The 23,964-nt window shown below is 35.8% G+C and overlaps 1 protein-coding gene and 1 long non-coding RNA gene across 7 annotated transcripts in view; one reads left to right on the top strand and one right to left on the bottom strand.

Annotated features, from left to right (window-relative positions):
• The window catches only part of mtt (mangetout), a 409,542-nt gene that overhangs the window by 174,481 nt on the left and 211,097 nt on the right, over positions 1 to 23,964 (top strand). The gene's annotated exons all lie outside the window — the stretch shown is intronic.
• LOC137243402 (uncharacterized) overlaps positions 1 to 23,964 on the bottom strand; it is a 222,854-nt gene that overhangs the window by 69,687 nt on the left and 129,203 nt on the right. For 5 of the 6 annotated variants that reach the window (XR_010950517.1, XR_010950520.1, XR_010950518.1 and 2 more), the window contains exon 6: positions 21,504 to 21,559. The exons of the other annotated variant lie outside the window; for it this stretch is intronic. This is a non-coding gene — a long non-coding RNA (uncharacterized lncRNA). The remainder of the gene's footprint in view (positions 1 to 21,503; positions 21,560 to 23,964) is intronic. 6 annotated transcript variants of the gene reach the window in all.

The raw sequence follows: 23,964 nt of genomic DNA, 5'->3' as shown, positions 1-23,964 counted from the left end.
GGGCGTGGTCCTTCTCCGATTTTGCTAATTTTTATTAAGCGTACATATAGTAATAGGAGTAACGTTCCTGCCAAATTTCATCATGATATCTTCAACGACTGCCAAATTACAGCGTGCAAAATTTTAAATTACCTTCTTTTAAAAGTGGGCGGTGCCACGCCCATTGTCCAAATTTTACTAATTTTCTATCCTGCATCATAAGTTCAACCCATCTACCAAGTTTCGTCGGTTTATCTCTCTTTTGTAATGAATTATCGCAATTTTTCGGTTTTTCGAAATTTTCGATATCGAAAAAGTGGGCGTGGTTATAGTCCGATATCGTTCATTTTAAATAGCGATCTGAGATGAATACTCAGGAACCTACATACCAAATTTCAGCAAGATACCTCAAAATTTACTCAAGTTAGCGTGTTAACGGACGGACGGACGGACGGACGGACATGGATCAATCAAATTTTTTTTCGATCCTGATTATTTTGATATATGGAAGTCTATATCTATCTCGATTCCTTTATATATGTACAACCAACCGTTATCCAATCAAACTTATTATACTCTGTGAGCTCTGCTCAACTGAGTATAATGATAAAAAAATATATAAGGACTACCTTTATATAAATGGACCGAAAAATAGAAGGCAATTTTTCCCTTACTACATACATCGTCTTGTTGAAATTTGACTAAAAAACTTTAACAATAGCTCTTGTAAAATAATTTCGGGACTTAAAATTATAAATGTAGAGCGCGTGTTTAAATTTTAAATAATTAGTTAATCCCAAGTGCATGGTTTGTCTTAAATTGAAAGATTGCTCTCCACTTTTAAAGTGTTAAATCCCAAAATTCTTTTATAAGAGCTATTGTTAAAGTGTTTTAGTCAAAATTCAAGAAGACTCTCTATTAAAGGAAAAATTGCCTTCTATTTTTTGGTCCATTTATATAAAGGTAGTCCTTAAAATTGTTTTATCAGCTTTTTTATTCTTATAAAGAAAAAGGCAAACCTGGCTGCACTAGGACTTCAAAATATCGCTAAGATATATAGCGGAAACATACAGTGCATATGACAGTAATAACAAGATTAAAAGGAAATCCTGCATTGTGTTTTTTGTGTTTTGCAAAATGTTATATATACAAAAATTGGGCGTGGTCATCATCCGATTTCGCTCATTTTCAACAAAATCTATTGTGGGTTTAGGTAAGTTCGTGTACCAAATTCGGTGAAGACATCTCAATATTTACTCAAGTTATTGTGTTAACGGACAGACGGACGGACATGGCTCGATCAAATTTTTTTAGATACTGATGATTTTGATATATGAAAGTCTATATATATCTCGATTCCTTTATACCTTTACAACCAACCGTTATCCAATCAAAGTTATAATACCCTGTGTACAAGTACAGCTGGGTATAAAAACGGAATAAATTGTATGTTGCCTTACAAAAAAATAGGCGACATCATACCATAAGGATTTTTGGGGTAATTCCTGAAATTTATACACCTCCTGCTAACGTTCGAATCGTTGAACAGTCGAACAGATTGCAAAATGGTCTTTATTTAGACTACTTTGGGAGTAGTACTTCACAATTATCACGTACTTTACAAATGCGTGCTTAAATCAAACTGATTATTCCTTTGCGCTACTTTATACCCTCTGTTGCCTCGTTCGCATATTTCTTCTAAGGTCTAGACCTTTCACGAAGATGGAACATTTCTATCGCATATTTGGTTATTTAGCTATATGCATGTATATGTATGAGTAAAAACTTCTGCTCTCAGCTGATGACTATATGTGTGTATGTGAGATATCTCTTCACTTCGAGCTGCTGGTTATGTGTGTGCATGTACATAAGTGTAGCTGCTTGCTGTATTTGTTGTGATTATTTACTAACAGCAATGTGATGCTAATATTTGCAACAATAAATTATATACAAACACATGTAAATTTCAATAGATATATAACTACCTTTCGAAAATTACCTACAGGTTATACGTCAAAATCAGCGCCAACAATTTTTTGCTATGGGAAACCACAATATCACCAATTTATAATTCGCTATATCTTTTTATCTCACTCATAAGCAATTTGTCAGGCTTGATATGTAGTGCGCAATAATCAGCTACTCCTTGTGACAAAAGCGATAAACAAATATTGGCGTACCAAAGAAAATAAACATAAAATAAACAACCAAACAAATCTACCAATAAAAAAGAAAAAAAAAAGTAAAAAGATAAACAGAAAATATAATTTTGATAAAATATGAATTTGCATTTATTAAAGTAAACAACCAAGATTGATATATTGACAGCACATAACTTACAAGCGAAAGTTGGCTAAAAATTTAAGGTGCCACTCTGATATGTGTCAGTGTGTGGTATTCTATTTTTATATTTTCAACTGAACTGAAAAAATGCAAACCCCAATTTTGGTTAATATTTCATACAATTGAGTGGGATAAAGCGAAGGCAAGAGACGTGGAATCAAGTGTGGGGTGTACGGCGTCGAAGATCATGTGCAGATTTTATGACCTGAAATTAACAAAGCTAGTCTTATTAATATGTATAAAGAAGAAACTGTAGGCTTATGATGAGCATTTTGTCTAGGTAATGCTTACTAAAGTCACATGCTATGCTCAAATAAGGCCTCCTGTGTGATATCAAATGCAGAATAAGACACCAGCTTTTATACATGCCACAGGTAACAGATCTAGCAAGTAGGATAGGTACTAAAGAGCTTTACGTAATAGCTAAGAGAACAGAGTTATTTTTAAGGCAGCACAACTTTTGATAGGAGTTTTCAAATTATTCATCTAGCAGTCTTCTTGAAGAACTGTGAACACATTCGTTGTATGTGAGCTCCTCACAGAACAACCAGCTAAACCTAGCCAGAGTATTGCTGAAGCAAACATGTCATATACTTGCTTGTAGCTTTCCCTGCCTGAAGACTAGGAATAATTTCCGAGCGGCTTATATATATGAGAAGCTTGATGTAATACTCTAACTGACAAATACGAGCAAGAAATTAGCAGTTTTAGTTTTCGATAATTTGAGAAAACTGCTTACTTGCACATTTGCGCCTAACCGTTTGAAAGGTTGTGGTTGTATAACAAATCACGCCAGTCGCTACTTAACACCAAGAGAGTTAAAATCCTTTTCCTCCTGCTGCCTACAGCAACGTGGAGGCCATGATTTTCCTCTGCTTCTAAATGTGGGGCCCATGAAAAAAAGTATAGCATAGCCACTGCGTGCACCAACGCCAACGCCAACGCGTATAGGTATGTAAATCTTTTAAAAAACGTTTCTCTCGAATACTCACAGAACCGCCTAAATTGTTATTGTTATGGTTCATGCTTCTGCAGCATAAAGCAGGACAGTAGGGTGGCCGACCTAACTTTTCAATCTCCCACTTAGTCCCAAATGGTATTTATTAGCAAGTGTGACTCTTTGCTGGATTTCAAAACTCATGTTGTATTTTGCGTTGGCGTTGGTTCCAAAATAAACGAAGTCCAATGGTTACCAATGCCCAAATGCGCTGATACTTTGCTTGTTGACATCAGATATTTCGTTTTGTTCGCATTCATAATCAAATCCATATTTTCCACTTATTTTTCCAGTTTAGAGAAATTCGGGAGGACGATGTTATCAATATCGTCAGCATGCGCCAGTGATTGCAAGATTTTATAGAATTTTGTTTTTGAGCGGTTAAGGTTTTGCAGCTTTTTTTTATTTTCTATAGCATCAAACTAAAGAAGTCACACGATAGGTGGTCACTTTGTCTGAAAACTACTTTAGTTTCGAAAGGCTCGGAGAGTGGTTTCAGCCAACACTCTACATACAAAATAAAGCATGTATTTTTGAACATTTTTCGTTAATATTCTTGATATATTATGGAAGTTTTTTTCTCAAATTATCGAAAATATAAAATGGATTTAATTGATGTAACTAGTTTGAAATAGACACGGCTGCTTTCATGTGGACTGCTGTATATCTGAAAGGATTCCCAACACACAGAAAGATGGCTTGAATTTTCCTTCATATAAAGTGTGAAACTTTTTCAGAAAAAATTGGTTTATATTGTACTTTTTTGGACTAAAATTAGCTGGACTAAAAGTCTGCATATTTTCACTACTTATAAAAAGTTCAAAATTTTCGTAACAAATTATCAAATTTTCGAAAAGTTTTGATATTAGATGACATAAATTCAATAACAAAATTTATAGAAGTTTTTAAAAAATTAACGAAAATAAGAAAAAGATGATTTCAATTGATGTATTTTTAAAGATATTGCCACTGCTTTTTTCTTATTCGCTACTGTATATGACCGTAAGGAAACAATCAAATTTGTTGTATTCTAAAGGCGTTTGAATGCTAAGAAATACACGCTATTCGCATGCAAATTTAAAAACGTTATATGCTACATCATCACAGTTACTTACAAATATTTTTAAGAAAAATAATACGAAGAGTTGCTGAGTGTAATTTTTAGTGGCAACCATCCCTGCAAAAAAATTCGATTAGTCCAAGATGAATCCAGGATGAATCCAGGATGAGTCGCACAGGAGTATGCGACCAATGTCAGTTTTGATAAATTTGTATGAGCTGAACTGTTCCCTTTTGTTTTAGCATGTCCTATGAAGAGCCTAATTGTACACATTTATACCCGAAAGGAATAGATAGGACTAATCCCCTTTACACCCATATGGGGCCATATGAAAGCTAGTACCTTTTCGGTTTATTTTTTTATTATATTTTTTTTTTTTAGTAAACAACAGACACAATGCGGTCGACTACTAAAAATAATATAAATTCAATAACAAAATATTTGCAAATTTAAAAGCTAACATTAGGATTAAATACATAAGAACTATAAAAATTAAATTTAACTCTAAACAAAAAGATAATTAAATTTGTTCTTATTTTAATTAACAATCAGGTCAGATATGAGGGTATTGAATTATGCAAAGCAGTAATAGAATATTCCATACTGACACAATTACAAAAATTATTATAGTGCGAGCACCAATTCCGCAGGGGATTATTTTAAGCAAAATTTTTTCGGCAAGTTGATAGGTGGAAGGGAACATAGTGTCTAAAAGTTCTGCTAGGGACAGCGAAGTTTAGGTGACTGAAAAGGTAAGAGGAATCAACATCACCAATGATGAGCTTGTGCAGCAACATTACCCCAAGTAATATTCTGCGGTTTTCCAAAGTTAGCAAACTAATAAGAAGCAGCCTATTTTTGTATGGTGCTAGATGAAGGTTAGGATCCCATTTGAGGCCCCGGAGTGCGAAAATTAAAAATTGTTTCTGAATCGACTTAATTCGATGTATATAATTTTGACACCGCCGGTACTACTCAAGTTTGGGACGTACTAAATATGTAAAAAGGATCTTAGTGAGATACGGATCATCAAACTCTTTGGCCCACCGTTTCACAAGTACAAGTACCCCTGTTGCTTTGTTCACAAGTGATGCAATATGCATATTGAAACAGAGTTTCAGATCAAAGATAACTCCCAAATAACTTACAACAGATATATGCTACAAGAGCCTGCTTTTAACGTATAAAATGCTAAAATGTCATCAGCTTGCATTTAGAACAGTTTAAGTCTAGTATATTCGCTGTACATCAGCTATTGAAAAGAGTCCAAGTCGGCCTGTAAGAGATGGAAAGAGGATAACTCAGGGATCAGGTATGCATAGCAAAGTTTAACATCATCCGCACACATAAAAGTACGGGAATGTAAGATAGTTTTTGATAAATCATTTATGAACATGGACCCAAATGACTACCTTGAGGAACCCCAGACGTTATATTAAACTTCTTTGAAAAACAATTGTTAAACAAAATTTGCTGAGTCCTGCGGCGAGATAACTTTCAAGCCAGAGAAGTAAATGCTTCGGAAACCCAAGAAAAACAAGTTTAAAAATTTGAAGTTCATGACTGACAGAGTCAAAGGCTTTACCGAAGCCGGTATAAATTACATCAATTTGCCTTTTGTTTAAAAATCCGTACATTACTAAAGACGTAAACTCTAGCAAGTTGGTAGTGGTTGATCTTCTAGGCACAAAACCATGCGGGCTAGCCGGTAGTAAAGAGCTACACATGTGCTGAAGTCGACGACTAATAATTCGTTCGAAAGTTTTAGGGATAGCTGAAAGCCTGGCTATGCCTTTATAGTCCTCAATATTAGATCTGCTACCTTTTTTGTGCAAATGGATGATAAATGACTCCTTCCAAATTAATGGCAAAGACCCAGATTCCATGGATAGCGTAAATAATTTAGTAATCGGTTCTGATAGATTCACTGCATAGTACTTAAGCACACAGCTAGGAACACCATCAGGCTCCGGAGAAAAAACTGGTTTCAAATCCAAAAGAATCTGAAGACCAGTATTTTTATCAATTACAGGATTTAGTATGCAATTAAAGCTTTCTAATTTATACGAATATTGACCAGTTTGAAATGATTTAGATGAATACATCGATTCAAAGAAATCTGCAAATAAGTTCGCGATATCATTATCGGAATTAGCATTCTTACAACCAAAAAACGAAGGCAGCAGGAAATCCAGAGTTAACAAAACTATAAAATTTTTTCGGATTACTAAAAAACTGAAGTTTACAATAACCAGATTTTTGTAACACATTTGATTAAGACATTTAAAGTTGGAGCGAGCAAGTAGATACTTTGAAAAGTCGTATGGTATTCCTGATCTCTTAAAACATTTATAAAGCCTAGATTTGATGTTATTAAGTCCCACAAGTTGTACAGAGAACTAAGGTGGCTTGCTTAACCCTACACAAATGCTTCTGAGGGGAACACAGCTTTCGAATATTCAATTAAGAGTAACGCGAAATAGGGAAATTTCTGATTCTAGGTCATAACACGCATACAAGTCTGACCAATCATGTTTAGCAATCAATTCTTTAGTTTAAAGAAGTCGGTTTTAAAGAAATATCTCGAACGAGATTTTAATTTAAATACATCAGACGCAGTAGGAGGTAGAACAATATCAAGAGCAACTTCAATCGTAGGGTGTAGGGGATCCTCAGGAAGAGATAATGGAGAAACACGATTAAGAGTTATATCCACACAGTTATCAACAAATACCAAATCAAGAATCTTATTCTTAAAATTTAACACATCGTTGATCTGAAATTGAAATGTATCCATTAGAGAGTTGAAAAATTCATGTGGAATGCTTGGGGTCAAAAATAAAGACTCAAATAGGCAACAGTCGCATTTTTCATGGCAGAAACGCAAGATTTACTAAGCTGCCAAATCTATTTGATGTAAGGACGGTCAACTTTTCAAAAAGCTATAAAAAATATTCTCCGAAAATTAAGCACTAAATCCGGCGTAGACGCTAAGACCTAGTAATTTAAGTTCGGTATAAGGCTCTGTATTTTTCTTAAATAATTCTATTACTTGTAATCTTTTTTTACTTTTCTCTAGTTTACATAGATTTCATACTGACTAATCTCAACTGCCCAAATGTAGACAAAAAATATCAAGCGGAGACCAATCTCTTTAGGGATTATTCGCACGATTTTGTGGAGGGATGCTATTGATTATAGCTTACGGATTTATGTTTAAAGAGAAAAAAGAACAAAAATTTATTACAGAAACAAGGATGGCTATTACAACAAAACTACAACTCTCAAACACCATCTTCATAATGTCTAATATACATATTTACGCCCGTTTAACTTTGATAAAAAATGCATCACCAAATACCCTTCGAGAGTTGACTTGATAAACCACTTCACATAATTTGAAATCGAAAGTCATTCAGCCAGGCAGACTGTGAAAGAAGCATTCAAACCTACATACATAAAAAGATGAGAGAATTGTAATAAATTGCTTTGATGTATTATAGATATCAATACTTATATTTGTATTGGTATGTGTGTATGCCAGCGCTAAAAATAGCTGAGACAGTGTTTATTCTTCTCAGCACAGATATTTGTATCGCCTGTCAACAATAAGTAAATGTCAAAGATCAATTTGAAATTTGTTGCACACTTTATTAAACAACAAAGGGCAAAATGTTGATAGCACGATTAGATTGCAGCCAGTAGGAATTTTAAATGTTATGCGATTTAGTTCGCACAAAGCTAAGCTCGATCTTTTCTTCCAATTTCCAACTCCAGGGAGATTAAGATAAATAATCTGCTGCCATCCAAGAAAGTCTTCTTACCGTATTCCGCTTAGGGATGCAGAGGAAGAGAGCGACCGCCACTCGGCTGCAGAGAAACATTAGGCGTAAACGTTCAAAACCGTATCCGCGGCACAAGCTTATCAATGACTAGCATTATTATTATACTCAGCTGTTCGAGTACTTGTACAAATAACCTTGATTGGACAATGGTTGGTTTTACACGCGCTTATGTGAAGCCAGTATAGATTGGTATTGAAAATGAGCGAAATCGGATGATAACCACGCCCACTTTTTATATATATAACATTTTGGAAAACACAAAAAACCGGATTAATTAGTAAATATTGTACCTATAATGTTGAAATTTGGCGTGTGGGCTGATATTGAGACTCTTGATAAATTTTTTTTAAAATCGGCGAGGCACCGCCCACTTGTGTTAGAATCAATTTTACAAATATTGTTAATCATAAATCAAAAACCGTTAAATCTACCGTAACAAAATTCGACCGAGAGGTTGCCTCTACTATAAGGAATGATTTGAAGAAATATTTACGAAATCAGTTAAAGACCAGGCCCACTTTTATATAAAAATTTTTAAAAGGGTCCTGGACGAATAAATCAAGCTATACCTTTGAAAAAAGAGCTTTATATCAATGGTATTTCATGTGTAAATAGGAAAAATTTCAAATTTAAAAAAATGGGCGTGGCATCGCCCCTTTTATGACTAAGCAATTTTCTATGTTTCGGGAGCCATAATTCGAAGAAAAATTAGTTCAGAATAGAACCATATGTATATGTATTATTGCGCAGCCTTATAACACTATTAAGCACACAAAACAAACAACAACAGTATTTCAATGCAGATCCGGTACGTTCTGGTACCAAGCCCTATCATCTCGGGAACGACTTCTTATGACCACCTGCAACCTTCTAGGCCAACCCGCTCTCCCACCACCTTCATCCATGAGGAGTTCGGGGTCACCAGAGCCTCGGCTGTTAATGAAACAGGATTCGCCACTGATAGGTGAGGTTGAAAATTGGGTTTGGAGAAGCTATGTATTGCGCTGGCAACCTGAAAGGGCTGGGATGCACAAACCCCTTTAATCTGGTATTTTAATCGCCTCTTGTATTGCGCTATGTATTGCGCTGGCAACCTGAAATGGCTGGGCTACACAAACCCCTTGAATCCGGAATTTAGTCGCCTCTTATGACAGGCATACCTACCGCGGGTATATTCTAACCCACTAACCCGCTGGGGTACTCAGTGTAGGTCTTCCCTTCCTCTGCTAGCAAATACGAACGTCAATTTAAATACTTTCTTGGCCAAAGCTTCTTTGATTATTCGTATAAGATGACTAAGCCAGCGTAGTCCTTGGACTTTCATTCATCTGCGGAAGGCTCATACAGCTCATAATTATACCACTTTTCGTACTTGCCATCCGCATTCTGGAGTTACTCTCAAGCAATCTCATCCTCTATCGACACTTTCTTTGTCATATTTAAAGTGTGTGATCATTGTTCGTCGACCTACAGCTCTTTCGGTTGGCAACTCGGTTCTGATTAACATATGTACCTATGAGATATAAGCGTACATTAAAATTGTATTCCGCGTTCTCTCACGTAAAAAAATGTAAGCAATATTCGGCATGCATTTGGACCAGTGCGATTATCGGCCCATCAATGCACCATCATTTTTCGGGCTTATAAGTAGAATCTAAAACTCTTTGCTCTAATATTTCTTCTTCTTGTTGTGATAAAGAGACTGTTTGAAAATTGATCCAGTACGCTCCCGAATATAGCACCATTACGATACAATCTAGACTATTTTGGAATCATTTTTTTTTAGACTTCTTCGTAGCATATATTTTAGAATATATTTTTGGGATATGAAAAAAAATTATAATCAGTAACAGCAGTGAGTTAAATTTTCTTAAGATTGCTCAGTTTTTTAAACAGTTGTTACATGTCTTCGTGCAAAGAAGTATAGATAATTATAAATTATTCAAATATTGTTACTCCAATTTCAAGTATTTTTTATCCGACGCCTGTATATAAAATCATATCTTATTTACCATGGATACTTGTTAGCTTTTGACAATCCAGCTATCCATTTTATACAAATAGACCCATACAAACACATTTGCACATTAAAGATAAGCAATGGTAAGTACTCGAACTCATGTTATGTGAAATCTGCTTGACAGCCAAAGTTTCCGACTATCAAAGCGGAGTAATATATGCACTACTTGTAGTTGTTGGAACGATATTTAACTATTTTGCTTGCAAGGAAGTGCATTTTAGTTGTATTTCCCATTGACTGCTATATCTACTTACCTGTGGGAGCTATTTGATCAGCAAGCTGAATCGTGGCGCAAAAATTATTTTCCATATAATAACCAATTTCAGCGTCGTCTGATATATTTTTCTTGCATTTAACGAAGAATAACACAATCAATCACACCCTGAGTGGATAGCTAAAATACATTATTCAGATTTCTTTTTTCTTTGCAGTGTGAAAATGCTGAATACGCTAAAAAAATCTGTGCATTAGAGCGCAATGGATTTTTAATCGAAAACTGAAAAATGTAATGAAAAGCGTAAAATAATAAGGTGCACAACAATTTTAATATTTTTTGTTGCTCTCACACCCTCGGTTAATTTAGGTTGAACTCGCCGGTCCATAAGGACCTCACATAGACTGATTTAGTCCGTAGTGTTACCAGAAGTTTGTTTTAACGACCAAACTGAAAAACTCTATCAAAAACCAGGTCCTATGTTATAAGATAACTCCGCCCTCTTCGCGAATACTAGAAGCTTCCTAAGACTTAAGCCACTTGCAGCTTCCAGATCAGACAGCTGTATCACTCCTAGTAGCTGGAGGCTTAGCCTGGCAAGTGCAGGGCACGAGCACAGAACGTGCTCGATCGTTTCCTCCTCCAACCCGCACTTTCTACATCTGCTATCACTGACCAAGCCTAATTTAAAGGCATGTGACACCAGAAGGCAGTGTCCAGTCAGAATACCCGTCATGAGTCTACAGTCCTCTCTTTTTAATGATAGAAGCAACTTTGTTAGTCTAAGGTTGTAAGACCTACACATAATCTTCGAAACTTTACATTCCCGCGCTTGAACCCACGTCTCTCCCGCCTGGTTGATCATGTGCACCTCTCGCCTTCGCTGAATCTCGCCCAGTCTAATTGGGAGATCTACGGAGCAAGCTACAAGGGATGCGCCCTTTTTAGCTAGTTCGTCCGCTTTTTCATTCGCATCTATTCCCATATGCCCTGGGACCCAATATATATGTATGCTTCTCCCTGTCCCGATTCTCTCCAGATACTGCTTACTAGGCCGGGTCGATTTGTGGGGAGGCAAAAAAATCGCCCATTGCTCTGTGAAAATCATATTCTAGGGATCAAAATAAGAAACTTTGCCGAAGGAACCATACCTCTAAAACGAATTCTGATATCCCCCCCCTTTGGGTCGAACTTGCAAATTTTGAAAAATTCCACTTTGAAATGCCTATGTTTTATTTATTTTCTCTTTAGAAATTTATTTAGTCAGAACATATGTAAATGGAAAAATGAATTTAACTTAGTAATAGAAAAGAAATTAAAAAAAATTATTATTATTTTAAAATGCATTTGCATGTCGTAAAATTGCTTGTGTTGTTTTTTTAAGCCACCACAAGACACAGCAGGTAGAATTGAAATTGCCCCTACCCAAAAGTTCGACCCAAAGGGGGGGGACATCACAATTCATTTTAGAGGTATGGTTCCTTCGGCAAAGTTTCTTATTTTGATCCCTAGAATATGATTTTCATAGAGCAATGAGCGATTTTTAAATCGACCCGCCCTACTGCTTACACTCAAACACCCATTTAGATGCTGTGCTATGCGAGATTATTGCCTTAACTGCTGCTTGGCTGTCAATATAGGAGTTAACACGGTTGCAGCTTAAGCTATTCTCTTCCAGGGTTTCTACTGCTTTGGCTACGGCTAATATTCCTGCTTGGAAAACGCTACATCAATCCGACAGCCTGTAGGATCTGCTTATTTCCAGATCAGCACAGTTAACCCCAGATCCTACACCTTCCACTAATTTGGAACCTCGTCCGTCCATTTTCGCAACTTTGCGCCAACCGTCCACCTCTATTGTGGCCTTAAGATCTCCCTCGGACTGACAATACTATAAAATCATGCGTTTAAATTAGATTAGCTCACACTACAATTTTCTTCTTTCAAAAGATGGCACAAAGAAAGTCAAAATCTCACACTGTGCTTCTTCAAGAAGTGTTCTGGAATGGAAAGCAGCACTGGAGAGACCTCACTTAAGCCATAACATATATCTATACTGAGTTTCCGGTGACAAAATTGTAGAAGCCAACGAAAAGGCGGACAAGTAGGCAAAAGATTACTTTGCACTCGATGAATCGATCCAAGTCCCTTTATGACAAATCAAAGGAGACAGAAGTTACGAACTATCCATCAAACAGTGAACGCGTAGACAGCAGCAGGGCGTTGCAACACTTTTAAAACCCTGTCCTACGACGTTAAACTAAATATCACTAAGGAAAGAAGACTTAATACTAACGAGGGGCATACCAATTTTTCCTGCCTTCTGGGGTCGCAGCCTCGTCGGTGCGTAGTGCGATCTGCAAGAAGAAAAATTAGCATGTTCTAAGCTTTCATTAAAAAAATATAGTACACAAATATACCTAATGGTGTGTTAAGGCACAGCAACAAAATTGCACTACTTAGAAACCAATTGCAAAGCGAGCAGCAGGGAATTCATATGACTGAGTGGACAAAGCCATCTGCTTTACATCAGTATGCAGTATGAAACTTTTTTCAAATCAAATGAAACCATACTACTAAGGTAATTGTCAATATATTTTATCGTACTTTCTAACGCTGTTTATCAAATTTTTCTTTAAGATGACAACTATTTCTAATTAACCACATTCAAGGCAAAATTTTTGCCCAAATTTTCTTTGTGAATTTAAGCTTCAGTTAAGGTCAGCTTAGTTTAACCTTGCCTTTTGATCGTTTCAATTTTTTAATAGATAAGGTAGCAGGGTTAAACGCTAGGAAACTTATTTACTGCAGTTTAGCCATCATCTGATTGTATAATTTTCATATATACCAATGTTTTTAGCAGACGTTTTTGGGTCGGACAGGGTATACGTATGAAATTTTTTTTAGCAGGTCATGAAAAAACCGTAAAAATTTAAGTCGAAAAAAAAATGAAATTTCGAAGGCTCGAAAATTATTTTTTTTTGGTATGCGTAGTGGAATTTTTTCCTGAGCCCAAATCCAATCGAAAAATCGAAGGCGCGATATGGGTTAATAAATCGACTAATATAATGTCTAATGTATATATTCTAAGTACTACATTTAAATGCAATATGCAGTGAAAAATAATGGGATATTTGTTTTTGTTTTCAAAGGCCCAAACGAGTAAAGTGCAATGTGACTGCGCCACAGAGTAGAAAAGATCACTTTTTACGGTTATGTTTTTAAGCATAGTTAATAAGAATCTCTCCAATGTCCACATGCTCTACAATATAGTTGGTAAAAGTAATGTTTCTCTCAATACCTTGCTATTGTTCTATGTTGTTTGGTAAGTGGTTGGTCAAAGAGCAAAGCATAACACAGAGGAATCAAACGATGTGTTAGTTGGTGCCACACAGTGAATAGGAAATACGCTCACACCATGCTCTATGGTTCCTTCTCTTTGTTCTCTACGTTGCTTTATTCGTACCTTATTAACGAAGTATGTGTAGAAGAAGAATGTGCTTTATATATAAGAGGAGTAGATATAAGTAAAAAATATAGGTGCTTATTTTCAGTGGGTGGTTATACTGTAGTATATAAGTTGCCTAGCGTTTAACCCCGCTACTTTATCTATTAAAAAATTGAAACGATCAAAAGGCAAGGTTAAACTAAGCTGAACTTAATTGCAGCTTAAATTCACAAAGAAAAATTTGACAAAAATTTTGCCTTGAATGTGGTTAATTAGAAATAGTTGTCGTCTTAAAGAAAAATTTGATAAACAGCGCTACAAAGTACGATATAAATATACTGACATTTACCTTAGTAGTATGGTTTCATTTAACTTGAAAAAAGTTTCATTTGAAATGAAAAAAGTTTCATTTAAAATGAAAAAAGTTTCATTTGACTTAAAAGAAGTTTCATTTGAAATGAAAAAAGGTTCATTTGACTTGAAGAAAGATTAATTTGACTTGAAAATGCTATATCTTAGCTCGCTCATAGTTCATAATATGAATTTCGGTTGCTATAGGCATCATTTCTTGATCCTAGCGTTCTCGGGTAAGAAGAGATTAAAGTTAACAAAGGAGGGAGTTGGCATAGGAAGGTGCAGCACTCAAAGAGTCGACGGACGGTAGATCAATTAGAAAATAGTTGCAGGATGTGAAACGAAGATATGTGAGATTTCGAGGCAAACATTTAACTAGGTTCTTACAAATATGTATCTAGTTTTTGGTAAGAGAACGGAGTTATACATAAGTGGGATTCTTCGATTTAGTCGTCAAATGAACTTTAGTAACACCATGGCGACATTCAGTCTATAGTCATTCTCACCTTACCCAAATATACTCAATGGTATTTCGTACATAAATTTGGGACTGCTACCATGAAATAAAGCTTATAAAGTATTTCGCATATTCTCAAGCTCGAACTAGAGTAAAGATATTAATATAAAAATAGTTAAATAAACAACTAATGCTAAAGAGCTGAATTTTATGGATGTTCAAATTTTTCATAAGATAAAGATTCGGAACAGAAGCCAGATCCGGAATTAGAGACAAAACCTGAAACGAAGCTATAAATAAAGTAGACGAGCAAACGAAAATGGACCGGATCCACAAGCAGAAAATGAGACCAGCACCGCAACTAAAATCAAATCCAGATCCGGTATCGAAACGGGTTTGGAATGCTTATTCAAATTCAATGCCAAAAGCATAACCCAAATCAGGTTCTAAGCAAACGCTCGATTTGGAGCTGAATAGGGAACCGAAATTTATGTCAAAAGCAGACCTGGAGCTGAATAGGGAACCGAAATTTATGTCAAAAGCAGACCACAAATCGAAAACCAAACTTAAACAAAAACAAAAAGCGAAAGACTGTTTCGGAAACAACACCGTATCTGGAATTGAAACCATAACCGAACGAAAATGGAATCCCTTTTAAATGTTTGATGACTTTTTTTTCATTTATTTTATTTTATCCTTTTAATAAACAAAAAATAGTATGCTCAGTAAGGATGCAGAATGCTATTACAACAACAACGGCTATCTTATTTTGCTTCGCCTTATATTTTTTTATCCAGTCAAATTCAAAATAACAATTATGGTTTTATTCATAAATAATCTTATCCACATTTTACAAGACTGGGTCAATTCCCAATACCTAATAAAACGTGGCGTAAATGCACGAATTACAATAATAGCTTTCCTTTTTTATATACCCATCATCTATAGCATACGCGCATTAAGAAACTATATAAAAAAATCCAAAGCTTAAAATTACGTTGGAAGGGGGTTCTTGCGAGCATTAACGACAGCCAATTTAAGAACAGAGTTTTTCAATATTTTCTTTTCGACCCACTCTAATACACAAGCATCTTATAAAATTTCTCATTGACAGCTGCTCAAATCATGCATACTGGCATTGCTTTAATTTCGTTAGCTCAAAACTGTTTTCTGCATTCAACGCTTCACCCACGCGTAGCGAGAAATATGCTTACAATGTTTGCGTATTGTACAAATTTGCTTCTTTGCGTAAAAACACATGCGTATGTGTTGTTGTTGTTGCTTATGCGAACATGAAGCGAATACATAAGATACTATTATCTATTGGAATATTGTATAAAAAAGCAGTTGTTCTTATAAGAACGTGTCGTCCTTGGCTCTTTGAAATATAAAAAATGTTAATATAACTGCAAAACAGAAGTGTCAAAAATTGTAAAAGTCAACAAATTTAATAAACATTTGTATACATAGTTGTGAGTAGTTTGAAATCTGCTCCTTTTTGAAGCGAAATGACATTTGCTTGCTTTTATTAACACAAATATAAGAAGAATACGTGATTGAGAGAAATGTCAATATGCTTGAAGAGTCAATATGAAAACAGCACGAAATAGCGACTATTTTATGACATATGCCAATATAAACAATATTCAAGTATACTCGTATTTTAAAGTGTATAGATGGCTTTAATCTACTACGTCAGACAGGTGTCTCCTCCATTGCTTTTGTTTGAAGTTAAGCCAGCATATTAGTCGACAATGTCGTATTACCAAATATGTTGCGTATACGACATGGCATCCCCTGGGCATATAAACATTCGTATAATATTGGTTGGTTTGTCGCAGCACACAAATGTCGATAAGTACGAATCTGCAAACATCAATTTTTATTATTACAAGTATTATCATCAAACTTTTTAATTTTGAATAATATCATATGAATTAAGGGCAACATAAAATTACGGCCCAATAACTATAACCAACGGCTCATCTATATGAAAGTTAAATGAAAACAAGTAAGGACGGGACTTCATACCTTTCATAAATGGGGCTGAACAATAATCTTATCCCATTCGTAATATCCAAATAATTGGCTGTATAAGATAAGAAATATATAGTGAACAGATGTACATACCTAAACGAGATTTAGGATAAATAGAAAATAAAACAAATAAAGGTGTCTAAGTTCGAATGTAACCGAACATTATATACTCAGCGTGAGTTTCAATTGCAAATTTCATTTCATATATATTACTTTTCTACATAACACGTGTCTTTTGTAAAAATCTAAATGTAAGCCGCAACTTTAAGTTGGCTTATCATTGCAGTGTATTCCTAGCGGAAGTTGCTGCGATTAAGGATGCGGTGGATAAAATGCTAGCCAGTGTTACTACGGTTAGAAAATTAAACATCTACTCTAATAACCAAGAGGATATCAAGGCCTTGATTTCAACTACAGCGAGATCGAGGGTGGTCTAAGGGTGCCTGCCCTCGCTTGCGATTGCACCGAGCTATTTTATAATTAAGATTAACTGGGTCCCGGGCCATAGCGATATCCCGAGCTACTGTCAAGCGGATCTCTTTGCCTTCATCGGTGCAACTGAACCGGATGAAGTGGCTGTAGGGATTTCGGAATTCCGCTGGCCACCTGTGACTTGCTCCTCCACAGCTGGGCCTCGAGTCAGCTTAGCAAACGTTGGGCGGACACCACGTCTTGCAGGGTAAAAATCTTTCTGGCCGAAAGTGGATGAAAGGAGGTCTGTCCAAGTACTTCGGTTCACTAAGGCTCACCTATCAATGGTCATTGGCATCCATGCGGTACGTCTAAATATACTGGAAACTCCATCCAGCTGCAGCTGTTTGGAGGATGATGAGGTGGAATCATCAAATCACTTTATGTTTGATTGCCCAACATTTGCCAGTACAAGGCGAAAGTATTTCGGTCGCGACTCACTTGGAACTTCCGAGGATGTATCAAAGGTTGAGATCGGAATCATTCGGAACTTTATGATTGCTTCCCACCGATTCCCCAAGTAGCTACATCTACGTCACCGTTACTTTATGTTATTGTATGTGGTAACACAACGGGCCTTCATATTGTCAAAGCGAGCTTCCCCTATCAGGGCAGCTACCATCAAACTTAACCTAAGCTAATGCTTTTTGTTAAGATGAATTGAAAACAGCATACGTTTCTTTTCGGATATTCCGTAGAAAAAAATAACACATTTTGCAATCACCCTACTATGTATGTATGTATGTTAGTGCAAATAGAACAGGATCTTCTCTGACTGCATCTGAGCTTTTAATTTTGGGTCTACGTAAACTTTGCCTTTTTCTCAAGTAGGCGTTGCTTCCACAGCTGCCAAGTACTAAGCTCTCAATGCCATGCTTTCCATCATTTTCAATTTGCTACTTGAAAGTCTACGTCTTTTTATAACTTTGCCAGTTCACTGCACTATTTGCTCATTTTACCTGAATGGCATCTGTTCTACATTTTATTTCATATACACCTTCCGGCACAATTTCATTCATATCAGTACAGTGATTTACCATTTTGTTCATTCCTTTTATAGAGCGTAACCTTTTTTATACCTTCCATGAACATGAAATGGTATATTAACTTTGGTCCGATGTTTGCAACGTTGAGAAATATAGAAGACAGACTCACCATTAAGTATACCGAATTGATCAGGGCGACGAACTGGGTTGATATAGCCAAGTCCGTCTGTCCGTCCGTCCGTCTGTCTGTTTGAACGCAAACTTGTCCCTCAAATTTTGAGATATCTCAATGAAATTGGGCACCGGCCAATGTGGTGTGATGGTAGCGTGCTCCGCCTACCACACCGTATGCGCTGGGTTCACACCCCGGGCAAAGCAACATCAAAATTTTAGAAATAAGGTTTTTCAATTAGAAGAAATTTTTTCTAAGCGGGGTCGCCCCTCGGCAATGTTTGGCAAGCGCTCCGGGTGTATCTCTGCCATGAAAAGCTCTCAGTGAAAACTCGTCTGCTTTGCAGATGCCGTTGGGAGTCGGCATTAAGCATGTAGGTCCCGTCCTACCAATTTCTAGGGAAAATCAAGAGGAGCACGACGCAAATTGGAAGAGAAGCTAGGCCTTAGATCTCTTCGGAGGTTATTGCGCCTTACATTTATTTATTTTATTTTATTCAATGAAATTTGGCACAAGGATATATTTTTGTATTATATTAGACATTTGTCGGATCCGGTAGGATCTGACGACTATAACATATATCTTCCATACAACCGATTGTTCAGATAAGACGATTTCGGTCATTCCTGCCGCAATTTAAAAAGTATATACGTGAAACCCGGTGATATATATTCTAATATATCATAGAAGATATCCTGAAAAAATGACTTTGATCGGAGCTATATATAGTTATATCCCATACAACCGATCGTTCAGATAGAAAGGTTTTTGCAATTTCCCCTTAGTTTCCAATATAAAAACGTTAAACTTGGTGGTATATATTTCAATATACCATAGAAGATTTCCTGTAAAAATCAATTCGATCGGAGCTATATATAATACATATATATCCCACACAACCGATCGTTCAGATAAGGGGTTTTTTTGCCATTTTTTATTTTATATTTATTCTTATTTTATATTTATCTTAAAAATCGTTTAGGTATTTAGGTCGTTCACTATATATTTCTTCTCTTATACATCCGACTATTTGGAGATACCGAACGGGATAAGATGTTCAGCCCCATTCATGAAAGGTATGAAGTATTCGGCACAGCCGAAGACAGTCCCGTCCTTACTTGTTTCAGTTTCCATTTATATCGCCGCGCTCAGTTAAATATTCCAATCACGTAGCAGTGAAATGTTCAAAAGACAACTATAAAACCCAACGAGCATTCTCATACATACCAATGTAATTATGTATGTGCATAGGTCATTGAAATATCTACTAAAATGAAACTTTGCTCGTAAAATTTAAATTGCACTCAGTCTACCCAAATCAGTACTAAGCGCCAGAGATTTAATGTTTTAATCGCTTGGAAATATGGCTTTACAATGAATTGTGTTTTGAAAAAAAAAAAAAAAAAATTGCCGTGTGATGTTTTATAATCGCTCTTCTGCTCCAACTCACTCATCACTGACTAACGCATTTTTAATCTTTATACTGTCGTGTGTGAATATTCATCATTCCACCTGGCCGCGTTATTGTTGTTTTTCAATTTAGCTAAGTACAGTAAAGAGAGTACTTGAACAGGAATATTTTTCCTATTCAAAAAAACAAAAAACTATGCGGCTGTCGCCAGTAGGTATGCCTGTCTTAAAAGGCGACTAAAATACCACATTCAAGGGGCTGTGTAGCGCAACTCTTCAGGTTTCCAGCGCAATATATAGCTTCTCCAAACCCAATTGTCAACTTCACCTATCCGCGGGAAATCCTGTTTCACTAACGGACGAGGCTCTGAGGACCCCAAGCCCATCATGGAACTTGGGGGTGGGAAGGGAGGGATGGCCTAAAACTTTAATGTGGCCATATAAATCCTTCCCGAGATGGTCGGGCTATTTCTTCAGTCGGTCTTAATGGTACTGTATTACTGGAGCGTACCGGAGCTGAATCCAGCAAAGGACCATGACATCGATAACACTCCCCAAATCCTTCGGGAACCAACTTTAACGCTACAACAACAACAACTGTGGCCAGTTTAGCTCTCTTTATGTGAGTTCGAGTTATGCCTTTTTTTTTTTTTAGAATTTCCTGTTGTTGTAGTGTCAGGCGGATTCTCTTTATGTCGGGGTGATGCTTTTTCTACTTTCCTTTATATGTTGGCAGAAACTGTTTGACATGACCTCGGTGTTTGTCTACTAGTTTTTGTCGGACGAAGAGCATATCATTTATTTATGGGCACAGTCAGGCATGTTTTTTTTACTATCCGCAAGAGAAATTTGACTGATTTTATCATTTGTTTTAAGCTCTAAAATATTATTAAAAAAATTTTTTTTTTGTATTTGTATTGAAGAAAAATGTTAATAAAACAAATACTTTGATGATGTAACGTACGGTATTTTAGGAACGAAATTTACCCATTTCATGTTTTAACGTTTCCATGAACTGGCTACATAAATTCCAAGCTGGTTAATCCCAGCTGTACCCAAAAGGATCAATTATGCCTCAATGCACACAAAAGAGATCAATCGCAGACCACTATATTATGGAACTAATCGCACGAGTTTTTGCAGAGTTCTATCAACGAACTATCAGCATGTTATATGAAGATGTATTAAAGACGAGGTATAGAGGAAGATTTGTCGATATAATATCTTATATAATAAAAAAGTTGTAACAAATTTACCTAGCAAAAGTTGTCGATGAATTATCGGTTCCTTTTATCGAAGACCTATTGATTTATTATCGAAACGCTATCGAATATATATCGAAAAGTTATCTACATATTATATAAAAGTAATGGATTTGCTATTGAAAAGTTATCGATTTGTTATCGCAGTGTTACCAAGTAGCTTATGGAGTGTTGTCGACCTTTTCTCGTAAATTTATCGTTTATAGAAAAACCTTATCAAAAAATTTACGACTTTATGATTAATATATATCGATTTTTTATCAGCTTATAGTGCTAATTTGTTTTCGAAAAGTTATCGTTTTTTTTTTTTTGTTTTTTGAGAAACTTATCAACTTGTTATTTTAATTTTTAATGCATAAAATACATTCTCAAGGAAATTGGTCTATATATTTGGCTTTCACTGTTTTATACTCAGCTGCAGGTGTCATAAGAAATAAATTTACTTTACCTTAACCGTCCTGTTCATAGATGGGTAGCCGGGTACCTTTTGCATTTTTACATAATCTGCAAATAGAAATGAGCTAAAATTTTGTGGCATCTTATGGGAATAAATGTTCTACAAAAATGAGAGAAAATTTTTTCGAATATAACTTTCATAAAGACGGTTTTTTAATAAATTAGTTTTTTATTACAAAAATTAGTTTTCTATTACTAGTTCTCATGGCTGGGATACCCAGGTACCACTAGTAGTTTTCACGTAAATGATAAGTGAATTCATTTTAAATTAATAAATAACATGAAAAGAGTTATAATTTTTCAAATTTTAACACTCAGGACACTGATTTTTAATATGACTAAAGCAAATTAACTTTCCACAAGTGATGCATACTCTATGAACTGCCTTGTGGTACACGGGTACCAAGACATGCCAACTAAGAAGAAAAATTATTTATGTACAGGGCGGTTAAGAGACTAACTATGATTTGAAGGAATTCATCTCGAATTATCGGAGCTTTGTTTTGACAGATCTCCGAACCTCAATGTAAAATATATTAAAAGAGCGGAGAGTTCTTTTAGGAATATTTGTCGAAGAAGAGCTGGGCAATAAATTACACAAGCGTAACATCTAAAATAAACACTAATTATGAACAGAACCTTTGACTTTAAGTGCAAAATGTCGCTGAGCATGCACCTAGCAGGAAAGATAGGTCAGGAGTTATCCAAATAGAAAAGCTCAAGATCAAATCGAACGAATTTTCGTTAAACCCTTTCAATTCCTGCCGATCGTGTGGAGTAAAAGGGATTCCATCCACACTCTTACTTTTCATTTATTTCATTTTGTTTAAGAGTTCGTTATTAGTACAGTAAGATAACAGAATCTTTTATCGTACAATACCAAATTATTACAAGTCATGTGTATCATATTCATTTATGAATATACATACATATAATTAATTTAACAAATTTTAAACAGAATAAATAACTTAAGTATATAAAGCATAGAAAAAGGAAAGTAAGAAGTCAGTAGAGGATAGGTTGCATTATGCTAATAGTTGGTTAATGTGTTTTTAGAAAAAAAAAACTATAAAGAACACATCTATAGTTGTTTTGGTTTAAGAGTTTCTCACAATAGACGGAATTGAATTCCAGAGACGTATGGTGTTGACGAAGAACAACCTAGTCGATACCACATCATTAAAACTGGGTATATTCAGAATAAATGACTTGGTGGACCTATTAAACGCTAGTTTGTCATACAAGTATGGGGGAGACTTCGTTAAGATTAGTCTGGATAAAAATATGCAACTCCTTGCCCTTTGATACTCAGTTAGGTTGCAACCTAATAGACGAGCTCTCCATGCAGATACATGGTCAAATTTGTGCAAGCCATACACATACCGAGTGACGTGGTTGAAAGCAACCTCCATTTTATGAGCAGAGCTCGAATCTAACGCATTGTATACCAACTCTGAGTATGGCATGATTGGCATAATGAGCTGTATGGCTATCTTTCTCCTAATTTGAAGGGGAGTGTAGGGCGCGGACTGCCTCAGATTACGCAAAGTGCCATAAACTTTACCCATCATGGCGTAAATATGGTCGCTACCATTAAGACTGGAATTAATCACTATACCAAGATTCTTTACTTTATTGACGGTCTTCATGTTAGAGCTACCAATAATTTTTGCAGGTATTTGAAGGTTCGATATATTTTTCTTAGCAATAGATAAGATGTAGTTGAAACATTGAGACATAGGCCATTGTCATTCGCCCAATATAATATGGATGACAAATCACTATTTATTCGACAATATAAGCCACATATATCAGTAAACTTACTAGACAAATACAACTGTATATCGTCAGCGTACGCATGCACATTAACAAATTTACACACATTAAATACATCATTTACAAAGAGACTAAATAGCAAAGGACCAAGTATATACCCTTGGCTGCAATACATCAGTACCGTTGCTCACGAATTGTGACCGGCCAAATAGGTAACTTTTTATCAAGTTGTGAGCGTTATTACCGAATCTAAAGTATCGTTGCAACTTGTAACATAACACTGAGTGGTTAACAGATTCGAATACCTTGAAAAAGTCGAGTAAGCATAGAAGCGTTAGTTGGCCTTTGTCAAAGGGCACACTTATGCCATCCAAAATGTTTATTAGGGCAATTGACCAGCCATGTCCAGCTCTGAATCCGGACTGACATGGAGATAATAAGTTATGTTTAAGCACGTGTGTGCCAATTTGGTCCGCTAGTAAATATTCGAATGCTTTAGACAAAATTGGTAAAATGCTTATAGGTCTAAAGCCCCCGGAGAGTTTGCCTTCATATTTTTAGGATGAGGTAGAACCTTGGCCACTTTCCATACATCCGGAAAGCATGAGGTTATAATGGAGTGACTGATGAACTCAAGAACTATAATTTTCCTCGTTGATGGGTTTTTAAATTCCTTC

Source organism: Eurosta solidaginis, chromosome 3 (genome assembly GCF_040869045.1).
Source record: "Eurosta solidaginis isolate ZX-2024a chromosome 3, ASM4086904v1, whole genome shotgun sequence".
Lineage (NCBI taxonomy): Eukaryota > Metazoa > Arthropoda > Insecta > Diptera > Tephritidae > Eurosta > Eurosta solidaginis.
This window is presented reverse-complemented; position numbering and strand designations above follow the sequence as displayed.